Source organism: Tiliqua scincoides, chromosome 2 (assembly GCF_035046505.1).
Source record: "Tiliqua scincoides isolate rTilSci1 chromosome 2, rTilSci1.hap2, whole genome shotgun sequence".
Classification (NCBI taxonomy): domain Eukaryota; kingdom Metazoa; phylum Chordata; class Lepidosauria; order Squamata; family Scincidae; genus Tiliqua; species Tiliqua scincoides.
In genome coordinates, this window is record NC_089822.1 from 194,516,976 (window position 1) to 194,532,699 (window position 15,724).

Sequence of the window (15,724 nt, forward strand, 5' to 3'; positions counted from 1 at the left end):
TTCTGTGTTGAGCACAAGGTAGTCTTGGTAAGGATTCTTCTGTAACTTGCCTATTTAGGGTGAACAATAGGAGTATGTGTGTGTTTTAATGGGCACTAGTAGTCCATTGGGCTAGACCAGTGTTTCTCAACCAGTGGTACCATCAGTGATACTTGAGGTGGTAGTACTCCTCATAGGACCATGGACATGCTACCTTTTGGCAGCAAGACCACAAACATGACACAACAAACAGTGGTAGGAGGTTTGGCTTGGTGGGCAGAGCTCCAAAGCATGTTTTTCCATGCTCGAAAGAGTCTTTGCATTCACTTTGAGCCTCTTACTGGCCTTTGTAACATTGCATCTGGCCTCCCAACCCAGAAGTACCTGGTGATGTCATCACCAGTTTCTTCTGGTGGTACTTCGAATAGGTGGACTGTGTGAAGTGGTACGGTGGAAGACAAACCTTGAAAAACACTGGTCTAGACTTCCTCTTCTAACCTAAGCTGCTTCAACCCATTTTTGCCCAGCCCACAGCGATATACACTGGATCCCTGTTGCATATATACAACGTTGGGCAGAAATGGTTTTAAGGCACATCTATAAAAGTGGAAGCTGAGCCTGTTGGCAAATGTTGAAGCAAATTGTGTGAGTGTTTGGAGGATGGAGCAGGAAGAGATGGAGCTGGTTGCTTTAGGGTTCCTCCACCTCAAGAACTGTGAGTTTTATGTGTGTATATCTATAGTGTGTATATGTCTATATAAGACACACACATATATGTATATCTGCATTGTGTGTACATATATAGATTATATACATATACATAAAACCCATATAGATGTTATATATATCTGCACATATGATGCAGATACACACAATATGTATGTATTATATATACATATATGTTTAATATAATATACACACACATATAATTATATAATTATAAATAATGGGGTATTTTGGTGTTAGAAGAAGCTGGTTGCTTTAGGGTTCCTCCACCTCAAGAACTGTGTGTGTGTGTGTGTGTGTGTGTATATATATATATATATATATATATATATAGATAGATGCGTGTATATAGGTATGTGTGTATATATGTAATATATATGTGCATACACAAGCACATCTGCATCGTGTATGCACATGCACATTCGTATGGGTTTTATGTATGCATCTCTATAGGGACCGCACTGGTGCCAGAGGGGCTCCTGAGGGTCTGTGGAGCACAAAGGAGGCGATGCTGTGGGGGCTGACAGTCGGGCAGCGGAGACTGGCAGGGGCGGGACGCAGGCTGTGGGCACGCGCCGGCTCCCCTCTCGCCTCTTCAGCGGGAAGGGGCTGGGCGGCTGAGTCCTCTCCCTGCCGGTCACAGGCCTGCCGCCCTCACCATTGGCCTCCGCTGCCGTTACCGCTCCGGAGCCCCGCCCTTCCCCGCACGGGGTTTCCAGGCCTGCAGATGCGGGGTTTCCACTGCGCCGCGCACCTAGTCTTGGCGGGCAACGTAGCCCCGCCCCCGCGGAACCCTTCTCCTCAGAAGTGAGGGGAGCGTCGCCTCATTGGCTTCCGCCGGGGTCGACGAAAATCGTCCCTCCCCAGCGGGCCTGCTCCGAACTTCTATTGGGTGAGGAAGACGTCGCTCTGACGAACCGGCTCGGCGCCCTTCGTGGCGCAATTGGCCGGCCTCCTTGCCGCTCCGGCTGCGCGCCCGCCTCCGCCTTGCTCTGCCCAATCACCTCCGAGCCGTGGAGGCAGCCGTGCTGTGAATGGTCCTGGGCACTACAGCGGGCTAGGTTGCGCGCCGGGTATATTTAGCCGGTGGCTGAGCACGCCGTGGCGTGAAGTGCTTCCCGTCTCCCTCGGCCTGCTCTGCCTCCTGTACGGAGCGAAGCCTCAGCCCGCGCCCTCCCCGTCTCCGTCTCGCCCGCAGGTAGGAGGGGCGGGGGCAGCGCTGAGGAGCCTGCCGCGGCCTCGACGGCGCTCCCTCAGCCGGCCGCGTCCGCACGGTCGCCATAGACACGCGGAGACCAGACCGGGCGCCGCTGCTCCACCCCCTTCTCTGCCCAGGGCGCCCTCCGAGGCGGGAGCTCCTCCGGCCTTGAGGGGGAGCGGCGGCCGGGCGGGCTGGGGCGCTGCGGGGCGTCCGTTGGAGGGGGTTGTGGCGGAGTCGCCTTGGCGCCCCCGAGCGCCGCCAGCAGCACCTGGCCTGGCGCCTCAGTCGGGGCAGCAAGCGGGCCTGTGAAGGGAGCCCTGCCCTGCAGGGAGGGACATCCGCAGTCGCCGGCTGCAGTGCCTGCACACTTCCCTGCGGGAAGCCCCATCGACCATTCTGGGATTTACTTCTGGGTAGGCAGGCGTAGGATTGGGCTGCAAGGTTGCAACCCTGTGCACGTTTTCCTGGGAGGAAGCCCCGTTGACCATAATGGGACTTACTTCTGAGTAGGCAGGCATCGGATTGGGCTCTAAGGCTGCAGTCCTATCCGCGCTTTCCTGGGAGGAAGCCCCGTTGACCACAGTGGGGACAGGCATAGGCTTGAGAGCGCGGGGGGGGGGAGCTGCGGGGCTGGTGCGGGTGACTCGCGAGCCGGCAAGGGGGAGGCAGCTTTGCAGGCACGCGCGTGGTGGTGATGAGAGGAGGAGGAAGGAGCGGCTTTGTATGTGGCGTGCTTGCCGGATCGGCTCCCGCCAGAGCCAAGGGGGCGCCCCCTCCGGCTCCCTCTCCCTCTTGTCCAATGCGCGGCCATGCAAAAGGGGCTCTGAATGGCTCTCACCCAGGATCGCGGTTCCCCCCGATCACGCTGGTCGGGAGCGGTGAGGGCCCGCAGTGGGCGTTTGGGGGTGGGGGGCGAAGGAGAAACGGGACGTTGCCGCTCCTCGCCGCGCTTCACTGGCGGCTCCAGATAAAGCGGCCCGCGAAGGGCGGAAATGCGCGGTGGTGTTACGGAGGCTCAGTGTAGTAGCGGCTGGGTGGGAGGGGACTGAGCCTGCTGGAAAGCCAGAGGGGAGAGCACGACCCCCCTCCGCCCTGCCACTGTATCAGGAATACCAGGCTAGAAATAGGGGACAATAGCGCTCGCTCTTCAGTTCGGGGGAGAACCGGGCACATCTGTAAAGAGGGCAGGGCTGCTGCTTCATTGTGTAAGCCCGGATAGACAGCTTTGTTCGGTAATCCGCTGTGCAGCGGATACGGACGGCCAAGCCACGAAAACCTTCCTAGCTACCTGAAAGCGGCATTGCCAGCCACAAATATTCTGGTGATGGATCACTAACACTTGAAACAAGCGCGGACCATGAACTGTAGGCACCCTAGCTTTAGAATAATAATAATAAAGCAAACATACAAATGAGGGCATTGTTCAAGGTCAGTCTTCACTTTGGGAGAAAACTACATTAGGTATCCATGGAGTTCCCAGTTATTTTCAACCCTTAACTTCATTTAAGCATATGAAGAGCTGCATGGGAGTTAATGTGCACCTTTGTCTATTAATGGAGATCTATGTTGACCAGTACATATCCTGTGTCAGGTGGTAGCATCATAATCGAGAGCAGGATATTTGTAGCAAGTGTCCATGTTTCCAGTCTGGTGCTATTTTTGTCTGCCTCTCCTTTCGCATGGAGAAGTGCTAGGTTCAGGAAATGCAGATAGACCAACCAAGCTTCAGATTCATACAGATTGTTTGTTGCAAATTGTTCTGGGATGCACGTGTGAGACTGAAATGTTAACTTTAAAATTGAGCTCTGGTGGTAGAATTCTGTTTTATATATGCAAGAACATATAGTATCATATACTGTGCTGTTTGTGTTGGATAAAGCAGAATTGCAGGCTGTGCAAGGAAAGCAAAGTTGATTGAATTTATTTAGAAGATTTGCATACTGCTTTTTTAGCTTATCTGATTCTTTTAATGCCCATAAATATTTTAAACAAATGTTCTAAATAATAGTGTGTGTCCAGCAGATGAATTTGAAAATGGATTTGCAAAGAAAACAGTTTTGTGTGCAAGTATCTGTGTACCTATGTACCCTCCTCCCTGGGCAATACCCAAGCTATAGTATGAATACCAAGGGAATGGATGTTTTCATGGCTCTTCTTGGAATGGAGCAGTGTTATTTTAATAAATGAGTTTAGTTGAATGAACAGTTGTCATTGATCTGTAAAGAGGGATTGTGTTCTAAGCTGATACTCTTAATATTGAAAGATGAGAGTTTTTAGTGAAAAATAGCCAATCCATAGCTGAAATAGTTAAAAATTTGAAACTTTGCTTGTGTTCTAGTTCACACTAGTAAAAAGTATGTGCCATGTTTCCTTGTTACTTACTGATAGTTGCTAAACATTGTTTATGGTGCCCTCAACTGTAATTTTGTCTTGTCAAAAGTTTTACCTCTTACTAAATTAAATATGTTTATGCTGCTGTCCAGGAAGTATTTTCATAGCAAAATAATTGAAAAGATGTTGCTGAAGCTAACGCATGGTTCTGTTCATTTTTTTAAAAAAGAGTGGTTTAAGATTTACTAATACTTAAGCCATTGAGGTGATATAGTAGGTGGACAAGATGAGTGAATTTGAAAAAGTGAATATAGCTTGTTTCAGCTTTCATGGCTTTGTGCATACAACTGTCACATACTGCATAACCATATTTGAACTCTTCTTCTGCCCCCCCCCCCCGTATTCCAAGTGCTTATTTTCTCAATTCCACAGTTCTGAATTAGACTTAATGTTGACAGACTTCTGAAATCTTAGTCTGAATTAGGGCATGCCTTACCTGTCATGGAAAAAATGTTTCAAGTGCATAAGTCATTTTCAAACATTTCACAAGGTTATATACTTGGTTTAGGTAAGTCTTGGACCAAATCTAGAGGGTGCCATCTACTATGTAGATCAGTGTTTCTCAGACTGTGAGTCAGGACCCACTAGGTGTGCTGTGAGCCAATTTCAGGTGGGTCCCCATTCATTTCATAGTAAATGGGACTTACTCCTATTAGTCCCATAGTAAATGTGTGGGTAGGATTGCAACCTAGTATTTAAAACTTTCCAGCATGATGATGTCACTTCTGGTCATGACATCACTTCCGGTGGGTCCTGACATTCTCATTCTAAAAAGTGGGTCCCTGTGGTAAATGTGTGAGAACCACTGATGTAATCTGCACATATAAGTACCAATTATTTGAAAATATCTGAGTTCAACTGAAGGAATTTTATGTACTGAATATTTTTAGCATATTTGCATTGAATATCAATACTTGTACTGTACATAGTTCAATAACTGTTCAGAAAACTTAGGCTGCAACCCTATCCATACTTAGAAGTAAGTCCAATTTACTATCATTGTTAAAAGGATATACCAAGTAATCTGTTCAAAGTACAAAGTCTGTAACATTTTCCCAAATGCAATCACGTACCATGGTAACACCAAGTCTAAAACATTAAAAGTAAAATATTGAAATGAATGGGGAACCAGCTAGTGGGTCCTGACAGACATTTTGAGAAACACTGTGTTATAGGTGTCTTTACTATTTCCTAAAGGTATATATATTAAACAAATTTACAAAAGGGCTTAATATGACTTGCTTAAAGCGACAAGATTTGTGAGTGAGATGTTTTCAGGGACATCATATTCTCAGCTGCAGTGGTGTACTGGCTCTGTAGGATTTGTCCTGTGCATTTAATATAAGACTTGTAGTTTAATTTACTGGTGTAAGTCAGTTTTGCTTTTGTAACCAAGAAGTACAGTAGTTCTGAAACACCCACCTGGATACGCTGTGTTTACAGAGTTTACGTAACAGTAGGTATGATTATTTTGGTTCTGTATGACTTTTTGATGGGTACAATTTGCAGCAGTACTGACAGAGCCAGAATTTTCCCTTTATATATAAAAAGCTTAGATATTAAGTTTATGGGTACTTTTTCGTATGGAAGAGTTTGTTTGTGTCATGCACTAAAAGCATGTTGGTGGTAATTATGTTTGGATTGCATGACTTTCTTCCACTAATCACTGTTACTCCCAGCAGACAGGAATTCAGAAGAATTTTTGCTAGTGGTGACCTATGAATGTAGTGATTTTTTCCTACTTTGAATGCCCAAAGTTCCATTTCTTTGCACATTGAGAACTTGTGTGTATTGAAGTCAAATGCAGAGAATTCTGGAGTTTCTGCACCAGGTGCTGGAGAAGGTTGGAAATTGTAAGACTGATGTTGCTTCTGGTTTTATTTAAACCCTAGCATGAACAGACCGACCTTGTCACTTGCCTGGTTCTTTTCAGATATTGGAGGACTTGGAAAAGGAGTAGAGTTATTGGTGATATATGCTTGGGTCAACCAAACTGACCCATGTGAATGTCTGCCAGTTAAACATTTACACAGATGTCTCTTTTGTCATAAATGCACACCTTCAGTTTGTGTGTAGACATGTTTTCTGGTTGAAGGGGGAAGACATCTAAGCTTATGTTGTTGGGGCTGTGATGAAAAAAGTAGAAATGAGTTAGTGTGAAGATGGCAGATTTTACAAGGTGGCTAGGTTGGGGAGATGCAGTGGCCTCCTAAAGAAGTATACAACTGACAGAATTAAGGAGCTCTAGACTGGATTTATCTCTTTGTCAGGATGGGCATCTTACTGCTACAGCCACTGTAGTACTTTACTGGTTCCTTTCTCTTGCAGTTCATGAATTTGACTGCCTTTCATGCTATCCAGTCAATTTACAATCAAAGAAAATACAAATAGCTTGTTAGCGTTACCCAAATTGGTTCCTGAGTCCATGTGCAGTGGATTGCAACTTCATGTTACCTTGCCCTGGCACAGTGCTCTTTGTGGTACTGTAATGTTTTTGGGAGGCCTCTTCTGACCTGGCAACCCACTCTATTGGCCTCCCTGGGCCTTGGAATGGTCCACAGAAGTTACCTGAAGTTGCATTTGGTTCTTCTGTGGCCATTCTGAGGCCTGTGGAGGCCAATAGAGTGGGTCAAAGGCTGAGCAGTGCCTTGGAAAAAACCTCGGGGGCCTCACGAAAGCAATTTGGCACCTTGAGGTGGGTTGTGGCGCCGAAAGGTTTGGTAACCACTGACTTAAATCATGCAGCAAGGTGCATGGTGCTCTTCTGCTTATCACACTTGGAGGCAGTAAGCCTCGAAAAGATATTAATGGGTGCTGGCAGCAGATTGTGTACAAGTGAAACTGTAGCTGCAGGGACATGCCTGTATCTTGAATTGAGTTTGGAAGAATACACTGGTAGACCATGCAATTGCATGACAAGGGCAATGCTTTTGGCTTTCTGAGTTCAAAAGGTAAGCTTATAGTAGCATTTTGCACCATGGGAAAACATGTGGTAACCTCAAGGAATGTAATGTTTAAAGTGTAATAGACTTCACAAGCCTAGAAATTAAAGCATAGGTCACTATAGTAAGAGGTAGTGTGGAAGCTAAAATGCAGAACTGTGAATTGGGGCTTCCTGGTTCCAAATCTTGCCTTGGTACCGTTAGCCTCAGGCTCTTCACAGGAATATGTGGATAATACAATGATGTTGCATTAATACACGTGTAATGGTTCGAATGCTCAGTGCTATGCAAGTACTTATTATCTGTATTCTTGATCAGCACTGGTTCCATACACAAAAAATACATGGGAAGTGGTGTGTTGCATGTGGTTCATGACAATTCCAAATTTTGATCTCGGTCTGTGGTCTCCTAAAGGTTGGGAACCATTGCTGTTCAGGAGTGAATGAAGCTTGTGCAACAAATGAAGTTGATTAAATGTAGCATCAGTCATGACACCTACTTTTATACAACTTCTTTTATACCTTGGGGACAACTTCTTTTATACCTACCTTTTATACATAAAATGCAGACCCCGGTCTGCATTTTATTTGTAGGTTTTGGGGCTCAATCAGATACAGCAGTAATTTATCAGCAATTCCTTCCAAAGACTTTCTCCTGTCATAATCCTTGAATTGCTAGTTGCAGTCCATTTTCCCTTTTCCATATAATTGGTGTCTCATGGATTGGATCAAGGCAGAGGTTATAGGTCTTGGATGTTGGGTAAAAAGGTAGAGCAGCGTGTTTTGATGACATAAAATTCTAAGCTTTTTATGGATAAGTGTGATGAGCGCCCTGTTGCTTAATTTTTGCTTATTTCCCTTATTTTTAGACACTTCTAACTCCCCAAAAGCTCCTGTTCAGGTACAGCAGCCGAAACACTGCTGTCAAGTAACCTTTTTCTGTTTAAACATCATTACTAGCATGTACATGGCTTTGTGGATTCAGAAAATTCTGGATTGCCTGAATAGCTAGCCCTGCTGGGTGGCTAACCTGTTCATCTGGATACATAGAAGCCTGGTGGGTTCCATTTTTCCAGTCAGGTAGTTTGATAAGTTAAGACAAAGACTTTTTAAATCTCAAGCACACAGGAAACTTGGTGTGTCCTGCATGGTTCTGCCATGGTGACCTTCAGCTCATATGTGGAAGCCCACCCACTTACTAACCATTATGATTTGGGGACCAGGGGATTCTTTGGACAAATGTGAGCCACTAGTGCTAGGGACAGTCTAACTGGAGGGTAAAGAAATTAGTTCATTTTGCTTTATTTGCTATTTCCAGTCTAAGTCTGCTTGCAAATTTCACAGGTTTAGGAGGAGTGGAGTGTGTGTAGGGGGGGGAGTGTGTGTGTGTGTGGGGGGGGGGATCCTGTGAGTATTGAATAGCATCCCAGCCCTGTCTGCTGGGCATTAGTGATTACTGCATCCATTTGATCTAGTTCCTTTGTGCGCATGCAGCCACCTTTTAACAAGTTGTAAGTGGTTGGAACATACAAACTCCACATTTCCCTGGGTTGGGCTGCTAAGGGGCTGGATGAGCGTAAATGAGAATAGACGTAGATGAGACTGCGATGAGGCTTCTGGCATAACATGTTCCCCAATTTTATTTTCCCACAGCACCTTTGTTCAGTCCTGGATTATCGGACAACCCAGCAAATTAATCATTCCAAACACCAGACTCTTTGCCAGATGAAAATATCATACAATGAATAAGCTTTGCTCTATTCTCTTGTACATAGGTGTAAATTCTCACCATAAATTTCAGATATAGGATTATTGCTTTGGAGAAAATTTGACTTTTTTTTTTTCAAAATGCAGCTATTTTTGCATTTCAGATATGTTGCAAGTCTCTGACCCAAACAGATATTAAGGCTGCAGTTCTATGACTTGTATTTCCTATGAGCAGGTATGCATAGGGTTGTGTTCAGGTTTGGGATAGTGCTAAACAATTTAGCTTTTAAGTTCTTGTAAGATAAATATTGAGCATATAGTAGTTGCTGAAGTATGAGCAAGTCTTGCCAGTCAAGCTTGGTATATCGTCAAGCTTGGAGTGATCGTCAGTGTTGACTGTCAGTCTGAGCTTGAGTTGTCATATGTGCAAGGGTTGAATTTCAATTCATCAGCCAGTACCCTTCATTTAGCCTTAGCTTCAACAGTGCTTAAAGAGAAACTGCCTGACTTTTCAAAATACAGAAGCATTTTTTGCTGTGTGGATGTAAATGACAGCTCCTGTTTGATCATCTTGTTGGGAGTGTATGCATCTAGGTTTTGGGGAGACTAGAAAAGCACAGTAAGACATGGAAAAATCCACATAGGTTTTGTATGCAATTGCAGTTTACACAGTGAATTTCTAGGACTTCACAAAGTTCACAAAATGACAAGCACTACTGAACTGATTTAGCAGAAATAGTAAATAGAAGCCTACCTAAGTACAAGTCATATGTGTGAGTGGGACACTCATTCAACCAGTAGCCTATATTCTTAGAGAAGGGAGCTTTCTAGCTGCTGCTGTTTTTAAACATATGATGTCATATTGGTTACATTTTTTGCAACTGAGAAATAATATACAGGTGTGCCCCCTTGCCTGTGGGGGTCCTGTTCTGGAAGTTCCTGCGGATAGCTGAAACTGTGGATACAGGCAAACCTGTGGTCCTTGGGAAACCTGGAGGGTTTCCCCGGGCCTCCTAATGCATTATAAGGCATTTAAAACATCACTTCTGGTTTCTATGTGAAACTGGAAGTCGAATGCTTTCAGCTTCTGAGCTCAACAGAGGCCACGGGGTGGATGGCCCTGGCCTCTACTGAACTCAGACTCCCTTCCAGAGGTGAAGGGAGCAGAGTTACTCTTGCCTCCAGAAGGGGTACGTGCAGGGGTGCACTCTGGGGGAGGGGGCTGGACTTCGTCCTGGATATGGAGGGGGTCCTCCTGTAAGTCCATCTCTCAATCATAGATTTTCCCCCAGTATTGTGTCCAAAGCTAGTATAGTCGTCAAGGAATGTCCAGTGACCTGATTCAAACACAAGATCCTGCACATACAAAATGCAAAGGTTATTTAGAGCAGTGGTTTCCAACTTGGTGTATGTGTACCTTCAGGACTGTTAGGGGTACTTGAAAAAGAATTGAAAAAAGGCAGGTCTGTATTAGAATGCCTTGCTGGCAAGGCAGGAAGGAAGGCAGCTAGCTAGCTGTGAAGGCTCATCACCTGCTTGTTTCTGGTCGCCTATCTGTGTATTAGCTGATGTGGATCAGTAGCTGAAAACATATAAATTAGAAATAACAGCAACTATACTAATTACAAACATTTTGGGAATATGAGGAATACAATTTATGGAAATGGGCTGCTGAGGGATACACAAGTGAAAAAAAATTGGGAACCACTGATTTAAAGCATTTTGCCTAGTTTTGTTTTCCATCCCATGACTACGTTTTATTAGTCATGGCCTTGGGGGCTAGAAGTGCTCCTAACTATGGTTTGTCAACAGTGGCAGTCCTGCTGATTTTCCTGTGGGGGGGCACTCCCTGACCCGGAAGTAATTGTGATGATGTCGTCATCACAGCAATTAGTTCCACACTGCCTCGTCCTTTCATCCTTTGAAAAAAAAAAAGTGAGAGGAAGGAAGCAGCCTAGACTCTGATGGAGCCTTTAGCACTACTGCTAGCTAAGCCACACAAAAGGCTCCATCAGAGGTTTTTCATGCTGCTGGAAATGGCATCCAGGAGGCAAAAACTGCCTACCACCTGGAAGTGTTTGCTTCCTGGGCGCCACTTTATCAGCACCAAAAACCTCCGATAGAGCCTTTTGTGCTGCTAAGCAGTGGTGTGAAAGGCTCCATTGGAGCTAGAAGGGGTATATGTCTCCTCTGAAATTGGAGGAGGTGAGTGCTGCTACTGGCCAGCTACCTGGGTGTTCTGAGGGCCTCTCTCTTCTCCCCTTTAAAGAAAAAGGAGGGCAATCCTCAAACATGGTCGGGAACTGTGCTGACAGTGGCTGCAGGAGCGCAGCCACTGTTGGTGAGGTTTCAGACTGCGCAAAAAAAGGTGGTGGGGAGCGGGTTATGATGCCACCCTCGCAAGCCTAGCATCCAGGACATTTGCCCCCATTGCCCTCCCAGGTATACCACTGTTTGTCAAAGGTCTGAATTCAGAAATAACTGAAAACCATAATTACAACAAACTATCTTAACTGTGCCCTTTGTTGGCCACAAGTAAGTCACAGTTGTGTGAGTGATCAGGTTTAGGCATAGAGCCATGGTTTTGTTAAACTTATATTTCTGCATTATGTCTGAACCCTGCCTGTATTTCCAAATTTAATCAAATATTAAATCAGTGAGTGGTAGCCATTGTTTAAACTGATACGTTCTCATACCCAAGTAAGTTGTATGTGGATGGTCCCATGGGACAACTGGTCCTCTTGTGATCCCCAGATAATTGAATGTTGCTTGTTCTATGAAACACCATGACCATGGCATGTTCATGTCAGAAGATGGAACTGAAAGTACAGTTAAAAACCTGGGATAGGTAGATGAGGTAGCACAGAAGGGGGGAGGGGTTGCCCATGAAAAGAGTGTTGTGGCTGAGAAGACTGAGGAGGTGCTACTGCTAAGACTGAATAAACAGTTCCAACTTTCCTAGGTTAATTAGGGAAATAGGTGATGATGCTCTTGTCTCTTTGAATTTTAGATAGGTATATGATCCAGTAATGGGAAATTGCTGTGTGAATAGATAAACCTGGAAGCTTATATCAATTGTAAATTTGGGTAACGAAATATTGGCGCAAAGGCAGAAAATTGGGTGAAGGGAAACAATTCAAAATAAAGAGAAGCTATTGGTGTTCATGATTTGGAGGCAAGTACAAAGATGGCAATTTGCTTTCTAGACATCAGGTTAGTAGGCTTGAGGGATAAGTGAGAGGAGTTAAATTACTACAGTCTGGAGAAATACCACTAGAGTGAAATTTAATAGTAACAAGTGTGTAAGAACGTAAGAACCAGCTGGTTCAGTCACCAACAGGTGACAGATGTAAATGAAACCTGGGTTTTTTGTCAGTTTGCAACACATTTCAAATACAATTGTAATGTAACCGTGAAGTAAGCAAATGTAATCTGTTGGTTTGCTATGCAGACTATATGCTCTATAATAGGAGTTGTGGTAGATTTTGATATCCATCTTCAAGGAAGAATACTGAGGTTTGAAATATTACTAATCTGATCAGAAGAGTGTTTTCAGTCTAATTCAGAAGTCTCTAGACCTCAGCTGTCAGGGGTCACATCACTCAGTCTTGTTCTTATAGTGTGCCAGAGTAGGTTGGTTGTAGAAAGTAATGCAGGTTGGGTATCTCTTATCTAGACTGCCTAGGAAGGGGTTGATTCTGGATTTCAGGATCATTTCCTAAATATGAGAAATGCTTCCTCTTGCTCTTTTCACTGCTATCTGTGTGGTTGCCTGCTGGCTTCTGACATTTTTCAACCATGTCTGTTGACATTGTTGTTGGCAACCTTCAGTCTCGAAAGACTATGGTATCGCGCTCTGGATGGTGGTTCTGGAACAGCGTCTAGTGTGGCTGAAAAGGCCAATTCAGGAGTGAAAGTCCCTTTCACACTGGGAGCAAGTGCAGTCTGTCCCTGTTCTGTCTCCCTGGCTATGGGCCTTCCTTCTTTGCCTCAGACAGCTGGCCAAGTGTCTCTTCGAACTGGGAAAGGCCATGCTGCACAGCCTGCCTCCAAGCGGGCCGCTCAGAGGCCAGGGTTTCCCACCTGTTGAGGTCCACTCCTAAGGCCTTCAGATCCCTCTTGCAGATGTCCTTGTATCGCAGCTGTGGTCTACCTGTAGAGCGCTTTCCTTGCACGAGTTTTCCATAGAGGAGATCCTTTGGGATCCGGCCATCATCCATTCTCACAACATGACCGAGCCAACGCAGGCGTCTCTGTTTCAGCAGTGCATACATGCTAGGGATTCCAGCTCGTTCCAGGACTGTGTTGTTTGGAACTTTGTCCTGCCAGGTGATGCCAAGGATGTGTCGGAGGCAGCGCATGTGGAAAGCGCTCAGTTTCCTCTCCTGTTGTGAGCGAAGAGTCCATGACTCGCTGCAGTACAGAAGTGTACTCAGGATGCAAGCTCTGTAGACCTGGATCTTGGTATGTTCGTCAGCTTCTTGTTGGACCAGACTCTCTTTGTGAGTCTGGAAAACGTGGTAGCTGCTTTACCAATGCGTTTGTTTAGCTCGGTATCGAGAGAAAGAGTGTCAGAGATCGTTGAGCCAAGGTACACAAAGTCATGGACAACCTCCAGTTCATGCTCAAAGATTGTAATGCAGGGAGGTGAGTCCACATCCTGAACCATGACCTGTGTAGAGCAGTGATTTTCAACCTTTTTTATCTCGTGGCACACTAAAATGGTCAAGGCACACCATCAGTTTTTTGACAATTGACAAGGCATACTGTGCTGTCAATGGGGGCCCATATCCCCAATGGTCCTATTGATAAATGACCCTCTCCCAAATTCCCGCAGCACACCTGGGGACCATTTGCCCAGTATTGCCTCTCCTGAAGACATTTCCTGATAGCAAGGGATTGGCCCCATGTTAGCCAGAATACACTGCTCTCATTTGTGCAGCTCTGGTAAAAATACAAATTTTCTGTTTGCTGAAAGCAGAGCACAGACAGCTATACCTTTCTACACCAGACTTTTGAATGGTTTTTATTGATTTTATCATTTTAATAATACTGTAAAAATCATGCTTGGGGCAAAGAGTGCTATAATGAAACAGTGTTGGACGAAGCATATGAGGTATTACTGTGACTTTGTACACAACTAAATTTTCACAATAGGACAAAAATATTTGCAAATGCAGGGCTACTTGCTATCTCAAGTGGGCTCCTGACAAGGCTAATTCAGCCCAGCAACTGCTTCATCCAGCAGAAGAAAGAAGGTGCTTGTAGGTGTGTGGGGATGAGGTTGTGAGCAGGAAGGGAGTAGGGGGATCACGCAAGTATAATGTCACTGAGATCTGCAGACTGGTCACAAGGTGTTGATGGGCTGGATGTGAGGGTACTACCGGTTGTTAGGATTTGCTCAGTGTCAGTTGCTGGCTGGAGTTGTATGGAATAGCTTCCTTGCTACAGGTGGTTAAACTAGACATCTTTTAACTACTTAACAACTCTTGAGTTGCTTGCATTGGTTCAAGGGACACCAGAGTGCATAGAAATCATAAACCTGAACACCAGTCCGCATTATAAGGTGTGTCCTTTGAATGTTGCTGTATAAACAAATCATACCAAGTTAAAATTTTCAGAAAGTTCTTATGAAGTATGTTTTGATTATACTGCATGGTAAAATAGATTGTGCTGATGCCAAATGCCATAGCACCTCAGCAGTTCTTTCGGTTCATAGGCTGCAACTAGCATCTGTAGCCTGGATAAATGTTGTTCTGAACTGTATGCTGTGGCTGAGGTCCTCTTGTCTGTAATTCCCTTCTCTCAAGCAATGGTGGTGGCTGCTTTTGAATACATGAAACATTGTGTGAGTTTCATATGGTGCAAATGTTCTAATAGAGTAGAGTGGGAAAGGGAGTAGCAGATGTCACTCAATCATGGCCCTTATATTGGCAATATGGGGAGAATAATCTCTAGAACATTTGAGGGCTTATAGAAGTAATAGTGTTGGTGAAGGATATGTCCTGGCAGTGTAAGTAAGTATTTGGCCTACCAAGTATTGTGTGTGGTGGTGCTGTCACATTGTTACTTCTCACAAAACATTTTCCAACAGTACACTGAGTTTGGGGTCATTTTGTCTGTAGCTATTATCTATAGTTAGAGGTTTATAAGACCAGCTAAGATAGTGTTGTGAATAGTATTCCTATATAAAGAGCTAAAAATACAATGTACTGATAGCTACGTTTTAAGAAAAAACCATTTTGGAGAGGTGTGATAGCTAATGGAACTTCATGTTTGCTTTTTACTTCATTAGATTAGCTTCGTCTTTAACTACTGCTATTTTAGATCAAGTAAGTGTGCTCTCCTTCAACAGGAGAGCAGTGGAGAAAATTGGAAGAAGTTCTCTAGGAAATTATAGGCTTGCTCTAATGATAACGTGTAGAAAATGTACTGTTTTGAATCTGCTTGCTGATGACAAAGTGCTAGGCACTGCGTCCACAAGGCTAAACTGATTTTTAAAATATAGTTGTAAAGATAATTGTTTCAGGGCACTCATTTAATGGACCATGATACAGTGGACTTTATAAATAACAGGCTCTCCAATGTCTGCAGAGGCCTTTTGAACCCCCGTTTACAGAGCTCTCTTGGCAGGTGGACATCAGGCTTGCGGCAGGCTTACCTACCATCTAGATTCCCTCAGTACTGGCCCCTCTGCTTCATGCTTGCCCCCAACCAGGGTCTTCTAGGAATGAGCACCCTGGTTGAGGGCGAATCTGAGAGTAGGTGTGCCAGCGCAG

The 15,724-nt window shown here is 44.8% G+C and overlaps 1 protein-coding gene across 6 annotated transcripts in view; it reads left to right on the plus strand.

Annotated features, from left to right (window-relative positions):
• The first annotated feature begins 1,790 nt into the window (after nt 1-1,790).
• G3BP1 (G3BP stress granule assembly factor 1) overlaps nt 1,791-15,724 on the plus strand; it is a 36,647-nt gene continuing 22,713 nt past the window's right edge. The window contains exon 1 of one of the 6 annotated variants that reach the window (XM_066615255.1): nt 1,791-1,903. The gene's annotated coding sequence lies outside the window, so the exon portion shown is untranslated. Of the gene's footprint in view, nt 1,904-2,116; nt 2,320-2,681; nt 2,785-3,008; nt 3,112-3,143; nt 3,335-15,724 lie in introns of those variants that run through there. The other 5 variants (XM_066615258.1, XM_066615253.1, XM_066615254.1 and 2 more) reach the window with 5 other exon arrangements.